Source organism: Anomaloglossus baeobatrachus, chromosome 11 (assembly GCF_048569485.1).
Source record: "Anomaloglossus baeobatrachus isolate aAnoBae1 chromosome 11, aAnoBae1.hap1, whole genome shotgun sequence".
Lineage (NCBI taxonomy): Eukaryota > Metazoa > Chordata > Amphibia > Anura > Aromobatidae > Anomaloglossus > Anomaloglossus baeobatrachus.
Genome location: NC_134363.1, coordinates 102,686,442 through 102,708,643, shown reverse-complemented (window position 1 = coordinate 102,708,643; position 22,202 = coordinate 102,686,442).

The window sequence follows — 22,202 nt, the reverse complement described above, 5'->3', positions numbered from 1 at the left end:
TCGCACCTGTCTGGTGCTTCAGCTGGTCTGAACTGAGCTGACATCACATCCATTATATCCACATAATACAGGTGGTTGATGTCAGCAGTGATTAAAACAGGTTTAAAATCAAACTGCAGTATTACTACTGAATGGAGTGCAAAATAAGCATGTACAAACATATAAAGACATACAATAATTTTACATATAGCTGGAATCTAGAAAAATTATCCCAAGAATACGCTCAACTCATTTTTATCATTTAGTCCTAATGGACCCAAAGCATTAAACTTCATAATATATTCTGCCTCCTTTCTGAGCAGAAGTTTGTGCGTATCCCCACCTCTGGCTGGAGTTTTAACTAGATCAATGCCTATAAATGACAATACATTGGGGTCAGAATTATGGACTTCTTTTATATGATTGATTAATCTTGTAGCGCCTATTCCGCTAGAGATGGAATTTCTATGCTCTCTAAATCTTATAAACAAATTTCGAATAGTTTTGCCAATATAAAAATATTGACAAGGGCAGAATATTACATACACCACCATTTTGGACCTGCAGGTAATCAGACTTTTGACATAATGTGAATGGCCACCTATTTTAATGGCCACCTCTTTATATGTTTGTACATGCTTATTTTGCACTCCATTCAGTAGTAATACTGCAGTTTGATTTTAAACCTGTTTTAATCACTGCTGACATCAACCACCTGTATTATGTGGATATAATGGATGTGATGTCAGCTCAGTTCAGACCAGCTGAAGCACCAGACAGGTGCGAAACGGCCGCCGTCGTCTTTGGACGTGTGTAGCGTCCACTCCCTCCCCTCCACTCCATGCACTTGTAACCTGCACGAATAAAACAACAAAACTTGCACAAGCAGCAACTGGTGAGTGCCTGATGTTTTTTCCTTTTTTATTGCTCTGATGTTCACATGTTTATTCACATCAATGGCACCGCAGAGCATGTGCACCTTTTTCGGCCCAGTATAGGATGTTCTGAAAGTTTTTTGGTGTTGGGGCAGTGCCCTGAACTTTTCTCCTTTTTCGCATGAATAAATTGTGTCTCTATATTTATCAGTGAGCACGTCTCAGGAGCACCAGAATCTAGAATACTAAGAACATAAAAATCCTTTTACTGTGATGGCTGAATTAGAAATAATGGAGGTGGTCACACCGACCAGCAGTGGATGTGGAATCCTTGCGGGGAGGGAGAACGCAAGCACGTTTTTTTTGGAGTGCAATAATAAAATTGACACGGACATTTTAAGCATAAAATCTCTGGAATATAAAATATCCAATCTGGCAGAGAAGGAAATCTCTTTATTTTGGTCGGCTCAGTCACTACGTGCATACAAGGATTGTCAACGGGTGCCCAGAGGACTAAGAGTTATGAAGGCAATATCATTCTATCAGGATGATGCCGATTTCAAACAACTATGGGATAATGTTCTGGCAGAATGTTCATTTAAATTCCTAGATCTCGTATTACAGAAAAACGAGCAAGAGCATGCTAAAATAACAACTGAACTGATAAGATTAAGAAAAGAGCTAGAGATGCGTTTATCACAGGATCAGTGGAACAAATTTCTACAGAACCTAGACAAAAAATTAATACCATATCAAACAATAGTAAAAGAACGCAAAAAAGAGAAGTTTTTGAGAGACAAAGCAGACTATGATTCTGGAACTGTTTTCAGATGGAATAAAAATAATGACAGTTTCTCTACCTATAAGAAAGGAAAATCAAGGAAAAAACCTAAAACTGCATCAAATAAAAGAGCCGCATGGACAACAGATTCTGATTCCAGCGGTCAGGAGGAACCACCCCCGGGAAAAAGGAGATTAAGTGAAGATAGATCTAATATGAACTTTCCCATTAACCCTTTAGAAGGCGGACAAGGAGAGGCCGGAGGAGAAATAAATGTGCCCCTGATAGGGAAAAGGAAAGCTGTTTCCTGGAGGGACTGACAATCAGTTCGGAGCCTAATAAAAAGAAAAAAGTTTACAACCTGACTAATGAGACACTGGATGATGATATGTTGGCGGTCCTGGAAAAAGGACTAAATTTCTGCATTCCAGAACCATTTAATATGGTGGAATTTGAAGTGGACTTATACAAAGCTTGCAGAAAATTGCATTTAAAAAAACATTTTTTTAACGCAGATAATAAATCGACTCAAAAACAAGCTGATGAAAGGCAATGCAATATAGGTCCCCTTGGTTTTTCTCTGATGGGTTCAGAAATTGGGAAGGTAGCTGAGGACGCTTTGCATCTGTTGAGTATAACAGATGATAAAATTAATGTGGCAAACGTTTCAGCTATAGAGAGCAATCTAGACAATAGCACTAAATTTACTGGAGGTTTAAAATCTACTTTTATCCCACCTATATCCCCTGGTAATAGTATCGATTTATTTCAGGAAGTAGTATTGAGAGATATAAAAGCGTTAAAATACCCTAATATGAAGAATAATCTATCTAGTTCAGAAAGAGCAGCACTAGAAAAAATTAAATCCTTCAAGAATGTAACGATACGAAAAGCGGATAAAGGAGGTGCCACTGTGCTTATGACCACCGATTATTATTTAGCAGAATCAAAAAAACATCTAGATAATTGCACAGTTTATCAGAAACTAACTGGTGACCCTACAGGTAAAATTAAAGAAAAATTACGCAGTTTTTTGAATAGGCAGATAACAACTGGCCTTATAACAAAAAATAGAGCTGAAAAACTCTTTCCTGATTTCCCAACAAAACCGCACTGGTATTGGCTACCAAAGGTACACAAGTGTGAACAGAGACCACCAGGCAGACCAATAGTCTCGGGAGTGGGATCTCTCACCGAACCACTTTCAGCATATCTTGACTGGCTGTTGCATCCATTACTAAAAACAATTCCATCTTTTGTAAGGGATACAAGGGATTTGATTGAGCAGCTTGAACAATTCGAGTGGCAAGAAACATTTAATTGGGCTTCCTTAGATGTGGAAAGCCTATTCACAAGGATTCCACAGAACCTTGGAATAGACAGCATTACAGATATGTTGAGAGAGCTTGGTGAAGATGCCCATTTAATTAATTTTATTGAAGAGGCTTTGAATTTGGTCTTAAAACATAACACTTTCAAATTTGAGCACACTTGGTACCAACAAAATAGTGGGGTAGCAATGGGGACTCCGGTGGCATGTACTTTTGCGAATTTGTTTCTGGCGCACCTTGAAGATCGTTTAATTTACAGTCCCATCAATCCATATATCAAACATATAAAAAAGTACATGCGATTTGTGGACGATGTCCTGATAATTTGGGATGGAGATAGGGAACAGTTTAATTCCTTTGTAGCGTATTTAAATTCGGAAAATAATTGCAATATGCTGTTCACACATTTTTTCGGAGATAAATGTATTGAGTTCCTTGATGTCAAATTAACAGCCCATGAAGGGTTAATTTCAAGGGAGCTCTACAGGAAACCGACTACAGTGAACACACTATTGCATTATAAAAGTGCCCATCCTGAGCATGTACTGAAATCGGTTCCTTTCAGCCAGTTTTTAAGGCTGAATAGGATCACCAATAATACAGATGCTTTGCAAGTTCAGACAAAAGATCTAAAACAACGCTTTTTGGAAAGGGGTTATCCCCTGAATTTAATTAACTCCATGCAGGCCCAAGCAGAGGAGAAAATAGAGCTTGAAAAAAGATCTCTTGTCAGGAATTGTAACAATCTCCCCCCCAAAAAACAACTAGATCGTTTTGTGTTTAATTTTAAATTCGGACCTATGGACCGAACAATAAAATCAGTGATAAATAAAAATTGGTATATAATCGAAGGGATTGATGAGCTGAGAGACATGGCCATTAATAAGCCCCTAGTGACACACAGGAGGTGCAGGAATATTGGAGATATTCTGATTAAAAAACGCTATTTACCGCCCTTGACCTGGCTTCACCATGCTGGCCCTACAGGTAATTTTAGATGCGGCAATTGCTCTTTTTGCCAATTTCATATAGTTGGCAGAACATTTAAAATAGGTGGCCATTCACATTATGTCAAAAGTCTGATTACCTGCAGGTCCAAAATGGTGGTGTATGTAATATTCTGCCCTTGTCAATATTTTTATATTGGCAAAACTATTCGAAATTTGTTTATAAGATTTAGAGAGCATAGAAATTCCATCTCTAGCGGAATAGGCGCTACAAGATTAATCAATCATATAAAAGAAGTCCATAATTCTGACCCCAATGTATTGTCATTTATAGGCATTGATCTAGTTAAAACTCCAGCCAGAGGTGGGGATACGCACAAACTTCTGCTCAGAAAGGAGGCAGAATATATTATGAAGTTTAATGCTTTGGGTCCATTAGGACTAAATGATAAAAATGAGTTGAGCGTATTCTTGGGATAATTTTTCTAGATTCCAGCTATATGTAAAATTATTGTATGTCTTTATATGTTTGTACATGCTTATTTTGCACTCCATTCAGTAGTAATACTGCAGTTTGATTTTAAACCTGTTTTAATCACTGCTGACATCAACCACCTGTATTATGTGGATATAATGGATGTGATGTCAGCTCAGTTCAGACCAGCTGAAGCACCAGACAGGTGCGAAACGGCCGCCGTCGTCTTTGGACGTGTGTAGCGTCCGCTCCCTCCCCTCCACTCCATGCACTTGTAACCTGCACGAATAAAACAACAAAACTTGCACAAGCAGCAACTGGTGAGTGCCTGATGTTTTTTCCTTTTTTATTGCTCTGATGTTCACATGTTTATTCACATCAATGGCACCGCAGAGCATGTGCACCTTTTTCGGCCCAGTATAGGATGTTCTGAAAGTTTTTTGGTGTTGGGGCAGTGCCCTGAACTTTTCTCCTTTTTCGCATACCAAATATATATGCCAATATGTGATGGAAGGATAGTAAAGATCCCGGGGAATAGATATAAAAGGAACATGTTATCCATTGGATTAGTATATAGAGTCATATAATTCCTATAGATCTCCATATAGGAACGCACACACATATATGCAAACATAATCCATTAATTCGCAATATGCATATAATTAGTGTATACCATCAAAGATTCCCACAGTCAATAAATAATTTTAATCCACTTATAGGAAAGACCCATCATGGAGCAAAAAGCATGCCACATGTTGTACAACCATATATATAGGACCGTCCATTCACTGAGTGAATCCATAAGAGAAAGCATTCACACATACATATAAATGCCCACCCATGTTATCAACCAGAACCCATATACCATATTCCCCTCCTCCCTCCGATCACAGATCAGGGAGAGAGAAGGAAAATAACATGCATATATATATATATATAGGCACACAGTTAAGCACAAAATTAGGGAGGGTACAAGTACATAGGGTCAGGCAGGAAAGGCCTGGTCCCATATACCAGCCCTACCTTTGTTTTATAGTGGGTCTGCAGTAACTATGTATCAGTCTATGTAACTGTAGAGTTATGAATCCTCCCATTGCATACATTGTGCGCTGTGAAAACTCGCCAGTTTTTGAGTCGGGAATGGCGGTCACGTAACCACAATTGTGGGATACATATATTCCTGACCAAAACTCAACTGGGAGTGGCTTGGCTCAATACAAGTGTATGGAATGGACATCTCCGACTAATATGCACGGCTGTCTACTGGGCGTGGCCTCACTCAATACAAGTATATGGAGTGTGTTTGTCTAACTAGAAAGTGAAGCCGTCTAGTGGGTGTGGCCTTGCTCAATACACTTCTATTGGGTGAGGCCGCACCCACTACTCAGATTCTGGCTGGGAACATGCATATCACACAATTGCTGTCACTAGACTGCTGTTACCGACTTATAAATCAGCAAATCCTCGCAGTGCACAGTATGGGCTCTAGAAGGATTCATAAGTCTACAGTCACATAGAGTAACTGCAGACTTATGATTTTAGACCATAAACCCCTTTTATTAACCTCTAAGCCCCTAAGGCCAATATATGCACATCCACATCTGCTTTTCTATGTGGGGCAGCACACAAAAGTCACCGTCTGGAAACCCACAACTGTTTGCTAAACCTATTACTAATGTACCAAGCTGAGAGACATCTGCGAGCCACACTTGATGGGCCCACAAGTCACAACTTCAGGACCCCAGCCCTTTAAGTTTAAAGCATGGGCAGTCACGCCTCATAGACATGAAGAGGAAGGCTTCTTTGTCAACATGAAACAGTACAATCACTGGCACTAGTGGCCTGTGCTGGATACAATAGGCAGGTAGTTTGCAAAGTAAAATAGTAAAGGATAATCCCTTTAAAGAGGACCTTTCACCATTTTCTTCATGTTAACCCTAGAATGCGCAAGCATAACAATCTACCATAGAAAACAAATGACCTAGCAGGCCTGCGAGGCCCCAGGTATGCGTTCTAGGGTTAAATCTATCAGACACCCCCATTACTAATCCAGGTGATGTAAAGAGGAAAAAAAAAAATCACTCCCTGGTTCACCAATTTAGAAAAGAAACAAATACATTCAAGTCCGAAGTAGTCCACAATGGAAACCTGAGAGACAAAAAAGACAGAATCAAAGAAATAAAAACAAGTGACTGACTCATTCAATTTATTACAAATGAAAGTTCCCACATCTGACGAAATCCTGTGGTTCCCACAATGTTCCTCAATTACCTAGATCAAAGTCTATGGTCTGGAGACTCAGAATGAGGCTCCATAGGCTTTGAGCACCTGCGCTCTGCTGACCCGGGGACTGTGATGAGCAGTAATGTCATCACTCGGATAAGCGGTGACGTTCCTGTCACCACCGCCCATCACAGTCCCCGAGTCAGCAGAGTGCCGCGTGTGCTGGTATTGGCTGCTCCTCTGAGCCTGTGGTGCCTTGTTCTGAGTCTCCATAAACTTTAATGCATGTAATTGAAGAACGGCGTGGGAACTTCTGGATTACGTCAAATGTGGCAACTTTAATTGCTAATGGTGGGAGTCTCTTGTTTTTATTTTTTTACCTCTCTCTTTTTAGTTCTTTCAGGTTTCCATTGTGGACTACTTTGTACCTGCATGGATTATTTTTTTTTTTTTAATAAATAGGTAAACTAGGGAGAGAGTGAGTCATTTTTTAAAATAAAATATTTGTCTGATTGACACCTCTCCATCACTAACCCCTGGGCTTGATGCCAACTGACAATTCACAGCTGACATCAACACCAAAAGTATTACCCCGATTGCCACCACACCTGGGCAATCAGGAAGAGCTGGTAAAACACCAGAATTGGAGCACCTAATGTGATGCGCCACTTCTGGTGTGGCTGAGGGCTTCTATTTTTTGACTGGGAAGGGGTCAATAACCATGGCTCTAACCAACGTGATAATACCAGCCCCCAGCTGTCTACTTTACCTTCCCTGGTTATCAAAAATAGGAGTGACCACATGCCATTTTTTAAAATTATATAAATAAAACATTTAAAATAACACTGTGGGATTCCCTCTGTTTTTGATAACCAGACAAGGTAAAGAAGACAGCTGTGCAGCTGTCTGTTTTACTTTTGCTGGTTATAAAAAAATGGGTGGACTCCCTATCGTTTTTTTTAATTTAATTACTTATGTATTTAGCTAAATATCTGTGCAGGCTATGTAGTTATCTACCTACATCTCATTGCATCAATTTTTGTATCTATCCACATCTTTAACACTTAAAACAAAACATTAAGTTCAGCGTCATGCGTTTTTTCCAAAATCTGCCATCAGTTTGCTGTATGTGTTTCTGCTGCCGGCAAAAAAAATGAACATGTCTCCATGTGGATCACAAAGAGATACTGCGTGACAACATGGAGGTGTGAAGATCACCATTGATTTTAATTAGAAAGCATACGAACATGTCTGCAGTTCATGTGAAAACGAACAACACATGTACTGGAAATATGGACGTTGTGAAGGGTTCTAATAGTGGCTGCAGAGCAGAAGATGATTTTTTTTTTTGCCTCTTTGTTGTGAAGATAATAGCAATAAAAATATTTGCATCTAATGAGTTAACCTTTTTTAAAGTTTAAATGGGTGGTAGATAGTTTTCACTGGGGGTGTGGACTTCTGTTTGATGCTGACCATTCATCTGCATGTAATACGCACGACTATCAATAAAATCCTGTCAAAGCCAAAATACCATCCATTTTCTATTGGATTCAGGTCTGGTGATTGATTTGGCCATTCTAGCAGCTTTATTTTCATTTTTTGAAGCCAATTGAGAGTTTTTGTGTCTGTGTGATTGGGATCATTGTCTTGCTGAAATGTTCACCCTCTTTTCATCTTCTTTATCCTGGTAGATGGCAGCAGATTTTCACCATCACCTGACCTGAATCTGTAGCGCCCCTGAGCCAGGTCAGGGCGCTACAGGGAACTGCATCCTCTCGGGGATGCAGGACCTACCCCCTGGGACCTGTAACACCAGTGCCCGCAACAGCAACACACACCTAAAAATCCCAGTAACCACTCACATCAGGGCTCAAAGGGTTAGTCAGATAAGGGGAGGGCCACCCAGTGGGCAGAGCGAACCCAGGAACTAGCCGGCCTGGTGGGAGGGGGGCGAGCCAGTCAGAGTCTGGAAGGAGGAAGTCAATGGTGCTTGGAGCTGGGTCCGTGTACCGGTCACCCGGAGGCACGGGAGCAAGGTCACCAGGGCAGGTGCGCAGAAGCACCGCTTGGACCGGAGCACGCACATGGCACAGAGCCCTTGGTCAGGCGACAGTTCTATATGGCCTGGCAATTACCTGCATGGTGATGGTACCTCCACGGGCCTCACTGACCTACAGATCCGGGGGCATCAGCAGTACCGTAAGGATCGGGGTTCGGACACTTACCTTCCCACAAGGTCCACACTGCCCGCCACACGGAGAGAGAGACTGCAATCCCTAAACAAGGGACAGTCGGACCCCCAAAGTTTCAAGCTTCGGGGTCTCAACTACACTGAGAGACAGAGCAAACGAGTCACTATCTGGCACTGGCAATACAGGGACCAGAACCAGCCATCCAGGGTCCACAGTGAGTAAAGACTATTAAATACAATCCACGGACTGGTCTCCCTTAATATTGCACCGTACATCTCCCAGGCTTAGCCCTACCTGCGGAGGGCCTACCATCACAGCTGCCACTACCACCAGCCCTGGAAGTAGCCACCTAAGCAGCGGCGGTTCCACAACCATAATCGCAACCCGCGGGTGGCGTCACATGAACATTAACTCTTATATCCCCTGTAAATACTCCCCTTACAAAAGGGGCCCAGGGCACAGAATCGGGCAATGGCCACCAAAGTGACATCAATACCGGTATATTCTGCCTGGGACGAGTACCCCATTCCCTGGGCGACACAAATCCAAGAGAAGTTATGGAAGAAACAAAAGCTCACAGCACATAGGAGCCCACGGGACCTTCAGGATGTGAAGAGTGTTTGTGTGGAAGAATGACCCAAAATCTCACCTGAGCAAAGCATGTGACTAGTTTCTCCATACAGGAGGCGTCTTGAAGCAGTCATCACAAAGACTTTTTATGAAGTATTAAATTAATTTCAGTCATTATGCGTGTTCAATGCTTTTTCCCTGTGTCATTTCTCATTATTATTTACAATGTGCCAAAGGAAACTAGAGGTACTCTAACTCAAAACCTAAAACTTAACATTTATTCTTACTACTAATTAAATGACTAACCAAGTAAAAAAATAGGGGAGGGATGACTGATAACACTGGGCAACAATTGTTTTTTTTGTTCTGTTGCATGAGGTTTTAGAACTGTTTCTATATATTTCTGCATTGCAGATTCCAAATCTGAAATGCGTTTGTTGGTAATTTTCATTTCTGTTTGTTACAGTTTCTGGCATGCATTGGTTTTTTAAATTGGAGTTAAAGGGCAATGACTTTTGGATTGAACGTAACCACAAGGCAATTAAAGAGGACCTGTCGTCACATTTTGGTGTGTAACCTGCATATAGGATCATGTAGAGTAGCATTAGGAGCATTATTTATTAGTAGCATTTATAGCAATTAGTAGCATTAGGACGTACAATCTGCTGATAGTGCCTCTTTAATATTTTACAAACATTACTTTTACATAATTGTAGTTTTGAAATGTAAAAATGTATATTATCTGATAAAAAACACCCCCTTATTTTGTTTTTAGATTGAATTATGGCTTCGCTTCTCGAGTAGGCGTCCATGTAAGAATATATGAAGGGAAAGCTGCACACCAAATTCAGAGAAATATGAACAAGCATAACTGCTTTATAATACATAAGGAATGAAAAATACAATTAGCCATATGAAAAATTGAAAAAAATGAAATGTGACATTGCATAACTGCTGAGGATTATTTAAAAAAAAAAAAAAAATATTTAGCTAATGTATTGATAAGTTCATTACTGCCCCATTACCACTTCATGGTAATCTCTTATTTATGGGGTCCCTAACCAAATGTTACCTCTATATGCGGTTAAAACCTGCTTGTGTATATGGGTCTCTAACCAACTGTTACCTCTATGTGCGGTTGAAACCTACTTGCGTATGGGAAGCAAGGGACCTGGCTATATAGGAAATTGAACAAACATGGCTAAAGGGTGGGACTGGATTCTCACACAGAAAAAAACTGCATAACAATCAAAAAGACTGCTGGAACACCATTGTAAATGTGAACAGGGTGCTAGCCAAAATATACACAATCTATATGAAGTGAAAGCTGCAGACCAAATTCAGAGAAAAATGAACAAGCATAACTTTATAACACATAAGGAATGAAAAATACAATTAGCCATATGAAAAATTGAAATGTGACATTGCATAACTGCTGAGGATTATTTGAAAAAAAGAGATATTTAGCTAATGTATTGATCAATTCATTACTGCCCCATACCACTTCACGGTAATCTCTTTTTTATGGGGTCCCTAACCAAATCTTACCTCTATAATAGATTATTCCCACATTAGCGGAACTCATAGATAGGGTGTCAACCCATAGAGTCCTCAAATTCAACCTAGCTGTTAGAGAGAATAATATGGGAAGATACTCTAGACCAGTGATGGCGAACCTATGGCACGCGTGCCAAACAGCCCTTTTTGCTGGCACGCGCGCTGTCGCCACACTGTGACACTTTGAACTGTTGGTGTGATCGCGCCAGCAGTTCAAAGTGGTGTTTAGCAGAGGAGACATTTCTCCTCGCTCTGACACGCCTCCTCTCCTGGGCTGCAGGTCTGTTGCCTAGGAGACGGAGGAGCATCAGTAGGCGGCGCCGGCGTCTTGTGGCCGCGCGGGAACTAAAGTGACTGAGGACGCAGCAGCGGAGCTGCGGGGGCTAGAAGGTGAGGTTTTTTTTTTATTTTTAAGCTCTGTGCGACTGCGCCAAGGTGTGGGGGGACAGAGCCAGCACAGGGCAAACATGAGAGCACGAGGCATATACAAAGAGCACGGGGCAAACATGAAGAGCACGGGGCAAACATGAAGCGCATGGGGCAAACATGGCTGCAAAGATGGGGGAAATATGCAAAGAGGGAGAGAAAGATGAGGGAAACATGGCTGCAAGGATGGGGGTAAACATGACTGCAAGTATGGGGGTAAACATGACTGCAAGGATGGGTGTAAACATGACTGCAAGGATGGGTGTAAACATGACTGCAAGGATGGGGGAAACATGACTGTAAGCATGGGTGGAAACATGACTGCAAGGATGGGGGGGGAAACATGCCAGGAAGGGGTACATTTACCAGTATGGGGGATACATTTACCAGGATGGGGGGATACATTTACCAGAATGGGGGGGAAACATTAAAGGATGGGGGGGAAACATGAAAGGATGGGGGTACATGAACATGCCAGGATGAGGAAAAATGCCAGGATGGGGAACATTTAGCAGGAAGGGTGACATTTATCAGGATGGGGTACATTTACCAGGATAACGGAACATGCCTGGATGAGGTACATTTACCAGGATGGGGTCATTTAACAGCATGGGGGAACATGCCAGGATGGGATACATTTACAATGATGGGGTACATTTACCAGGATGGGGTACATTTACCAGGAATGGGGTAAATTTACCAGGATGGGGCCATGATGTGGACAAATATACCAGAATATAGGAAATGTATATCAGGATGGGGACATGTTTACCAGGAAGTGGCCAGGAAGGGGGACAAAACTACACAATGAAAGGGGAGGGGAGCAACTCATACGTCTTTATGGGATTTCAAGATGTTCAGACTTTGAAATGTAGATGTGGATTACAGGGTGACATCTGATTGCATTCCATGCTAAAATCTCTGTCTAATATGCTGCAATTTTTTCCAGAGGGATCAATCAAACTGCTGTGTCTGGAAAGGGCAGGGGCTCAGCTTCAATGTGTGGTAAGCACAAGCGTGATGCCACCTGCTGAAGAGAAGAGAAGACGGCAAAGGTAAGGTTAAAATCAACTATTTACATAATAGGATTGGTTGGCACTTCGGAAAAAAAAATGGGTTTAGGGCTACAGTTTGGGCACTCGGCCTGTAAAAGGTTCGCCATGACTGCTCTAGACGATGGAACCCCTGGACAACTTTCAGTCTAGAACTCCATACACCTGAATCTCCTTAATATACATCTCCTTGTGAAGGAAAAAGCTTAAACATTTATAACACACAAGATCTCACTATATTAAAAATGTATTGGTTAATAGAGATGAGCGATGTTCGAGGTTCGCCAGTTTCATGTTCGAGTGATTTTGGGGGGTGTTCGAGTCGTTCGACGAACTCGAACGATTTGGTAAAAGTTCGGTAGTTCGAGTTACGTTCGAGAACGGTTCGATCAACAAAAAGCGTACCTAGTTACTAGCTGGCTTCTCACTGTAATAGTGTGAGTCACTGAGAATCATGATATTAAAATTCAGCGTATAGTGTGCGGGGGGGGGACGGGGTTTAGATCAGTGCTGCTGCTGAGTGCTGAAAGAATGCCGATCGCCATTTTTTCTTTCTTTCTTTTCTAACCGCGCCTACAGTGAGGCGGGCCAGGCTGTCAGCAAATCACAGACACACACACACACACAGCAAAGTGGATTTTTGCCAGACAAGCAAGGGCATGTGTCATAGACTGTGCATGTCACATGTCCTTACCCTATGAGACCCGGCCATTTTCCCCGTCGCTGCCAGTATCTCTCTGCTGCGAGTGGGTGACAGTCACTGCTCCCGCTGCTGCTGCTACTGTGCGCGCTATAGACAGACAGTGCCATCTACACAGTGCTTTAGGGATTAGGGACTACTTGTAACTTCAGCCCTTTCAGGGCTACATTACAGCCGCTCATAGGCAGTGTTGCTAGGCAGGTCCGTGCCAACGCTGTGCTGGGCTTTAGATAACAGCGTCTGGCTACATCAGCTCAGGCAATTCCTTGCTGCATTTTTTCATTGGCAGGGATAGAAACTGAGGTTTCCTTTGCTGTCCTGCTACCTATAGCACTTCTGCATTGTACACACCTGCCCATTTTTGCTACGCAATTTTTATAGCAAACAGTGCTGATACTTAGTGGCATACTAAAAGTGTCTGGGATACTAACATAGTGTTCCTCTGGTGCTACGCAAGGTACACCCCCTCTGCATTGTATACACCTGCCCATTTTTGCTACACAATTTTTAGAGCAAACAGTGCTGCCAGTTTTAGGGCCATAGTTGCATTGTCAGGGATAGTCAGTGTTGGTTCTTCAGCTGACAAAGCTAGACCACCTCTGCAATCTACACCACCTCTCCATTTTTGCTACGACATTTTAAGTGTCCAAACTGGTCACAAACAAAATGAGTGGCAAAATGACAGATGCTGGTGGAAAGGGGAACAGGCGTGTTGGAAAGGGAAAAAAAAAAAGTTTGTGTCCGTGGGGGAGGTGGTAAAGCTACAGTAACATCTGCTGAAGAAAGGCCATCTTCAAGCAAAAGTAAGATGTCTACTACTTTCCGTGGACAATCCGATGTGCTCCTTTTTTACAGAACCGAACTACTGTAACAAAAGGTAAATGATGGACAAAAAAAAGAACATGCTTGAATGGATCTCAAGTGCTGCAACAAGTGGCATCTCCTCCACCTCAACTTCAACATCCAAAAAACAACAGTCCTCTGAGTTGTCACCCCAATCTCCCAGCTCTCAAGACTCCACCCGCCCAGCAGAGTATGATGTAACAGAGATGGGTGACTCTGCAGAGCTGTTCAGTCACACTATAGGCTGAGAATCAGAGGTCTGCTCCCAAGTTACAGTGAGTACAGACCAGAAAATGGTCTGCAGTGATGGCCAGAAGCTTTGAGAGTCTGATTCAGGCTCTGATGAACAAGTTTCTGAGCATAATGTAGACCCTCATTCCCAAACTGTAACACCTCTTGGTGGAGACAATGAGGAACATACTGATGACGATGAGACTCAGATACCAGATTGGAATGACAACTTAACTATTTAGTCAGGGCAGGAAGAGGTTAGGTATGAGGGCGAGGGGAGTGTAAACAACGGTTGATGATGAAGTTCTAGATCCCACTTACTGTCAACCCACAGTCAGGCACTCGAGGAGGTCAGCAGAGGCAGTAGAGGAGGATGAGATTGATGACGAGGTTAGCTTGTGCCTTCCTGGACAAAGACGGAATACTGGAAGCACGTCAACAACTGCATCCTCAGCCACAACTCTGCCTCTGAGCACAAGTCGGGGTGGCTCTGCAGTTCGCATGGGCTCTCATAGTTGCATTGCCTGGTCCTTTTTTGAAATCGCAAAGGATCACCCAACTCATGTGATCTGTAGGCTGTGTCAGCAATCTGTAAGTAGAGCCAAAAACTCACTAGTTTGACCACTTCGTCTATGAACTGTCACATGAATAACAAGCATAAGTCGCAGTGGGAAGCTCACTGTGCTATAATGCGGCCTAGCGGAGCGGGCCAACCACCGTTTGCCCCTTCAACTGCATCCGCGCGCTCTTCATCCTCTATGACTGTGGGGACAGCTGTAACACATGTTTTTCTACGCAGACCTTCCACCTTTTTAAACGCAACAGGCAGTTTGCTTGGCAGGTCATCATCAGTTGTTTTGGGAGGGGAAATAGGTGCTGTTGTAGAGCTCTCTCAGACATCGAGAACACCAACTTTGGATGAAGGCAATATGTCTCCGCCTGCACTTTCCTCACAGACCAGCAGTTTTCCAGGGACACCCTACTCCACACCGTCTCCGCACAGCAGCCAGATCTCGGGTCCCTCAGATGTGGACAATTAAAAGGCCATTTCCTCCGAACCATGACAAAGCTAAGAGGTTGACTTTCACCCTTTGCAAGCTGTTGGCTACAGAAATGCTGCCTTTCCGCCTAGTGGACACAAGAGGATTTTCGAGACCTTATGTCCGTATCAGTGCCCCAGTACCAGATGCCCAGTCGCCACTACTTCTCCAAGAAAGGCGTGCCTTTGCTACACTAGCATGTCGCACACAACATCACCGCTTCCCTGAGAAACTCAGCGTGTGACAGGGTGCATTTCACCACTGATACTTGGACCAGTAAGCATGGACAGAGGCATTACATGTCGCTGACTGGGCACTGGGTAACTATGGTGCGAGATGGAGAAGGGTCTGCTGTACAGGTCTTGCCGTCCCCACGACTTGTGCGTCAATCCTCTGTATGTGGAAGTTCCTCCACTGCTTCTGCCGCCTCAACCTTGTCTGGGTCCTCCACCTCCGCCCCAAGCCTGCCTGGTCAGGCCACCCGCGTTTTAACAGCGCACAAGGAATCCCGCACACCTCCTTACTATGCTGGCAGCAGAGCTCAATGGCATCAGGCGGTCTTTACGTTAAATGTCTGGGAAATAAGAGTCACACAGCTAAGGAGTTGTGGTCAGCTCCGGAGAGCGAGTTTAGTAAATGGTTGTCTCCACTCAACCTTCCGCCAGGGAATTCCGTGTGCGACAATTCTGCAAACCTGGGTGCGGCCCTACGCCGGGGCAAGGTGACACACGTGCCTTGTATGGCTCACGTGTTGAACCTTGTTGTCCAGGAATTTTTTTACCCACTATCCCAGCCTAGATGGTCTTCTGCACAGGGCACAGTCACTCTCTGCTCACTTCCGCCGTTCAACCGGCGCAGCTGACCGACTAGCATCGCTCCAGAAGTCTTTCGGCCTGCCAGTTCATCGCCTGAAATGCGATGTGATGACACGCTGGAATTCGACTCTCCACATGTTGCAGCAACTGTGGCAGCACTGCCGAGCCCTGGTGCAATACGTTATGACGTATAGCCTAGGCCAACGAGATGCAGAGGTGGGGCAGATCACGCTGATTGAGTGGTCTCCGATCAAGGACCTATGCACCCTTCTGCACAGTTTCGACATGGCGACGAATATGTTTAGCGCTGACAATGCCATTAACAGCATTACAATTCCAGTCATTTACATGCTGGAGCACACGCTAAACACTATTCGGAGTCAGGGGGTGGGACAAGAGGAAGGGGAGGAAGTACAGGAGGATTCAAATGCGGAAGGGATACCAACATCTACAAGGTCCAGACATTCAGCATCACCAAGGCAGCAGGCATGGGACGGTGGGGGAGAGGGATTAACAAGGGCGCATGGTAGCAGCCAAACTGTTAAGGAAGGTGCAGGAGCCCAGGAAGAAATGGAGGACGAACTGTCGATGGGCATGGAAGACTCAGCAGATGAGGGAGACCTTGGTCAAATTTCGGTTGAACAAGGTTGGGGGGGAGATGTCAGAGGAAGGAAGCACAGTTATCACCTTGCCGCCACAAACACAGCAAGGACTTGGTCCACCTGGATGCGCAAGACACATGAGCGCCTTCTTGCTGCACTACCTACAACATGACCCTCAGATTGTCCGAATTAGTAGTAATGATGACTACTAGGTTGCCACACTATTAGAACCCGGTACAAGTCCAAATTTGGCGAAATAATTCTAGCCATAGAAAGGGACGCACATATGCAGGAGTATCAGCAGAAGCTGTTACTCAATCTTAGCTCGGCTTTTCCACCAAACACCAGTGGTGCACGGAGTGAATTTCCCAGTTGTAACTTGCCAAGCATGGGACTGTCTCGTCATCATCAGTCAAACCGTACCAGCAACACCGTATCTGGTGCTGGTAACAGCAATTTTATGGAATAGTTTCATAATTTTTTTAGACCATCCAATGCAAGGCCACAAGAGACAAGAAGTCTGACACATAGTCAACGGCTGGAGAGGATGATGCAGGAGTATCTCCAAATGAACATCGATGCCATGACTTTGCAACTGGAGCCTTGCTCATTTTGGGCTTCAAATCTTGAAAAATAGCCTGAGCTCGCCACTTACGCCTTAGAGATCTTGTCTTGTCCCGCAGCCAGCGTTGTGTCGGAACGTGTCTTCAGTGCTGCTGAGTGTGTGCTGACCGATAAGCGCACGCGTCTGTCCAGTGAGAATGTGGACAGACTAACGTTCATCAAGATGAACAAGTCATGGATCCGCAAGGACTTTACAACCCCTGTGTCATCCTGGGGAGAGTAAAGGCAGGCGTATTTTGGAATGTGGTTGATGCAAATCAACCTGTCAAGTTTGCAACTGGGGGACAACTGATGCCACTGAAGTGGTGTGTGTGGCCCAATTTTTGGAAAAAAGGGAGACTCTGCTTGGAGTCCCCTTGCTGTGTTTTACATGATTTTAGAAGTGCATGACATGCCTATATCTGTTTCCTCCTCTTTTTAGTCGCCCAGCTCTTTTGTTTTCGTATGAGTATATGTCCTTGTCACTTTCCCATGTGTTTGTGGTGTCTTGGGAGTTGTTTGTCACCTTTTGGACACCTTTGAAGGTGTTTTCTATGTGTTTTCGTGTGATATGTTTGCCTCCCATTGTTTTCAATGGGGTTCGAGTGGTTCATTGAACGGTTCGTCGAACAAGGCCTCCCGTTCAATGAACCGAAACGAACTCGAACGCCAGTGGGGTGGCTTATCTCTATTGATTAACTGCGCATCTCACCTCAGGTTATCTGTAGTTTTTACTACAGTTTATGTAGTTAGTTGTACTTTTCTATTATCCTTTAAATAAGATTTGTTATGCAATCTTAGACGAATGTTTTGACTCAATTAATTTATACTATCTTATTGAAAACTAATAAAATACTTGAGAATAATCTTTTCTCCCTCCCCTCCTTCCATTCCCACATCTAACCTTCTTCACTCTTTCCTTGTCCCTCCCGCCACTACTATCTTGAATAAAGGCGATCTTCAAGCTTTATTTCCTTCCTCCCCTCCCTTCCCCACTCTATCCTAAGTAAGATGTTTTATTTTCATGTAAAAATTTCAATAAAACTCTTTGGAAACAGAATGGCGGCTATTTCTTGACAGCTCTAAATGGAGTCTGAAATGTGTTATCCTACATAACGGTAATGTTTATGCAGCAGGTCCAATTGGTCACTCAACTCGTCTGCGAGAAGATTATAATGACAAAATTTGTCCTCGACTTACTGAAGTATGGAGGAGCATAATTGGTTCATTTGTGTAGATCTTAAAATGGTAAATCTCCTGCTAGGACAACAGAGAGTTTTCACAAACTTTCCTTGTTTTCTGTGTTTGTGGACAGCCGAGCTCAGGAGAAACCCTGGACACAGGAGGGGCTAAAACCAGAAGCTCTGGAAATAGGGATGAAAAATAGTGAATGAACCTGTAGTTGATCAAGACAGGATAATTTTTCCCCCACTTCACATCAAAGTTGGCTTAATGAAGCAGTTTATTTGGGCTTTGAATAGAGAAAATGAATGCTGTCAACATTTTTCTGCTTTTCCTGCCTTGTCTTTCGAGAATATAAAAGCAGATGTATTCAATGGACCTAAAATTCGAACCCTCAAACGTGACAAAGAATTTGCCAAGAAGATGAATAAGGAGGAGAAAGCAGCATGGCAGTCTTTTAGTGGCAGTTACCAAGAACTTCTTTGGCAACAAAAAAGCAGAAAACTATGAATTTCTGGTTCAAAGGATGCTGCTGGCTTCCCGCAACATTGGATTTAACATAAGTATTAAGATTCACTTCCTGAACGACTGTTCACCTTGATAAGTTTCCTGAAACTTTTGGCGCTGTTAGTGATGAGCAGGGAGAACGCTTTCATCAAGATCTGAATACGATGGAAAAACGTTATCGGGGGCGATGGGACAAAAATATGATGGCAGACTACTGCTGGAGCATCAAACAAGACTGTCCTCAACAAGTACACAAATGCAAGATCTACAAACACAAATTTTTGCCTGAATAGAATTTAAATAAGTTTTGTGCAAATTTTATGATTAAAATAAGTGCTTTAATATGTTCTATTTCAAAATTGTAGACAAATTCTGATGCAATCATATCTTCTAGTATATTTGTGTACTCACTGCATTACATGATTACATTTTCACAAAATGTGATGCTCAAGAAGACATTCTACTTCATTATGTTAAACTAAATGTTGAACTTTGTACAATATGATGAAAACCTAAAATATTGCATTGCAAAAAAGCCTGTAGCTTACAGAGGAAAACTAAATATCAGATTTGAGATCAGCACACCTGAATTAAGAACGGAATTTTGTGGATGCAACAAAAATTTTACACTGAGACAGGCAATGGACAAATTAATCTCCCCATCCTCTTCTCACCTGTAATCAGATTCTCGCATTGAGAGACTTAGGGCACAATATAATTGAGCCGACTGTCATTAGCATATAGTATCAGATGCTATACGCCCGCCAGTGTGACCCTGGCCCTAGACCGATCCACAGCATGCATCTTAAAAGAGGAGGTGCTGCAGTGCATTCCCCGTTCTGTGGGGAGAGGCATATTTGAGTGTTTTATTACTACCATGTTAACTCCAAAAATAAAGACACTGTCTTATACATTTTTTGCCCCCCAAAAAAGCACTAGGGCTTATTTTTAGAGGAGGTCTTATTCTTGTAGAAACATGGTTCGGGGGCAAGTTTACCCCCCAAAAAAGCAGACCCCCCCCCCACTTCCTAGGAGACTCATACTTACCAGTCCCGGACGTCTGCATGGTTGCCAGGTCTTCCCTGTGATCTCCGGTGGGTGCTGCACGCCGTCCTCCCCTGCTTCTGGCTGACACACTCACACACAGCAGATCACTGACACACTTACACACTGCAGATCGCAGGTCACAGGCACACACAGACACTCATCACATCCAGCGTTACAGAATGCTTTTCGTCAGCAGGGAATGATGGGAGGAAGTCACGTGTGTCCACAGGTCCTGTCAGCTAGCATTGCGGTAGGTCCTAGCGCTCCACTGCACAGCCTCTCAGGATTCTGCCAGCCAGAAGAAATCAGTGTCGCTGGATGTGGGGAGTATGTGTGCGATCCGATATGTGTGTGATTCGATGTTTGTGTGTATGATCTGATCAAGTGTGCGATCTGAGGTTTGTGTGTAAGATCTGATTGTGTGTTTGTGAGATAGGATGTGTGTGAGGGTGCGATCACTGTAGGTCCTCTGCTCTGCATCTGGTGAGTGTGATTGCAGGCTGTCCGCTGTCTATAATGAAGTGTCCTGTAGTATCTAACTTTTTTAGCTGTACGGACACTATTATTATTGAACCGCGACTAGGGCTTATTTTCGGGGGATGGCTTATATTTAAGCCTTGCTCCGAAAATGCTGAAAATCCCCGCTAGAGCTTATTTTTGGGGGAGGGCTTATTTTTGGAAAAACATGATAGTGCAACCTCACAAAATGAGAATAAACATCACAAGATGAGAACAGCACACACAGATTTCATTACGTTGACTCTTAATAAAAGGTTTCCCAATTGTTTTCTTCCTTTTGCTTATGGGTCCTTAGTATTGGTCGCAGATTATACTACATTTGAACATTTATGCTCCTAAACTACACCATGGTGCACTTGTAGCTCCCCTGAAGCCATCAGGGAGCCAGAAGGTTCTGCATCCCCACTAGGATGCAGGGCCTACCCCCTAGGGCCCCGGAAGACCAGTGCTGGTCACACACAAACTTCACAAAATCCCAGTTATTCCCCAACAATTCCCCATAAAAAGATACAAGGCTAGGGTCAGACCAACGGATGGCCGCCTAGAGGTAGAGCCAGTCCAGTCAACTAGTTGACCAGGTGGGAGGGGCAGACAGTGGACAGTAGTCAGTCAGAGGAGTGAGACAATGAGGGTGGACGTTAGGAGATGCACTGACTTGGAGTGAACAATAACCTGGTGCCCGGGAGGGTAGTTGCCAGTGGAGTACACCTGGAGCTATGCACCAATGGGTTACAGGACCCTAGGTCAGGCAGAAGTTCCAGGCAGGCCTGATAGTCCCCTCGCTGTGCAGGTGTTATCAAGGACCTTGCTGACTTTAAAAATCCGAGACTCAGTAGCAAAGGGAGAACCGGGGACAGGACCAGAGACTCCAACCCCACAGGGTTCACGCTACCGTCATACGAACAGCAGTGGAAAAACCACTGGACGGGGACCCCCAGTTGCTCTACGCCATGGGGACCCACCAACCAGAGACAGGTGCAGGGGAAGAAGACACCAGATTACTACACTGGCACTGGGACAAAGGGGACCTGAAGGTGAAACCAGCCTTGGGTGACCAGTTACCACCAGAAAGTGAGTAAAGAACCAGTTGCAATGAACCCCTTGTGTGGACTACCTTTTTCCGACAACAGTCATTACACCTACCCTCTGGGGCTGGCCCCTGCTTGTCGAGGGTCTAACATCCATGCTGCCATTAACACCAGCCCTAGCAGTGGACATTGTGCAGCGGCGGCTCCATCTACATAGCCGCAACACCGCAAGTGGCATCACGTGTGAACACTAATCTAATCCCCTGTAAATATATCCCCTTTTCAAAAAGGGCTCAGGGCACGGAACCAGGCAACAGCCACCAAAGTGACATTCCCCAGATATTCACTGCACGGGACCATGTACCCCATAACCCTGGGTGTCACACACTTGTCACTTTTTTATAAATAATCCTTACGTTTAAAAAGAGTACCCATAACTAGTCTGGGCTGTTCTTTTTATTAAATAAGAGTGGGCAGCCAAGTCGATTGATCTTACCATTTGATAACATGATAACAGCTTAGTAAAAGTACACAGCACCTCTGATTTGTGCAAAGAGCGAGATCTCACTCTTACGAAGGGCGATCCAAAAGTAATGATAATCGGTTATTTCTATTCCACACAAATTAATTGGAAATTAAAATCTCTCTTAGGTACCCACTAGTCCAGGAAAAAAAAA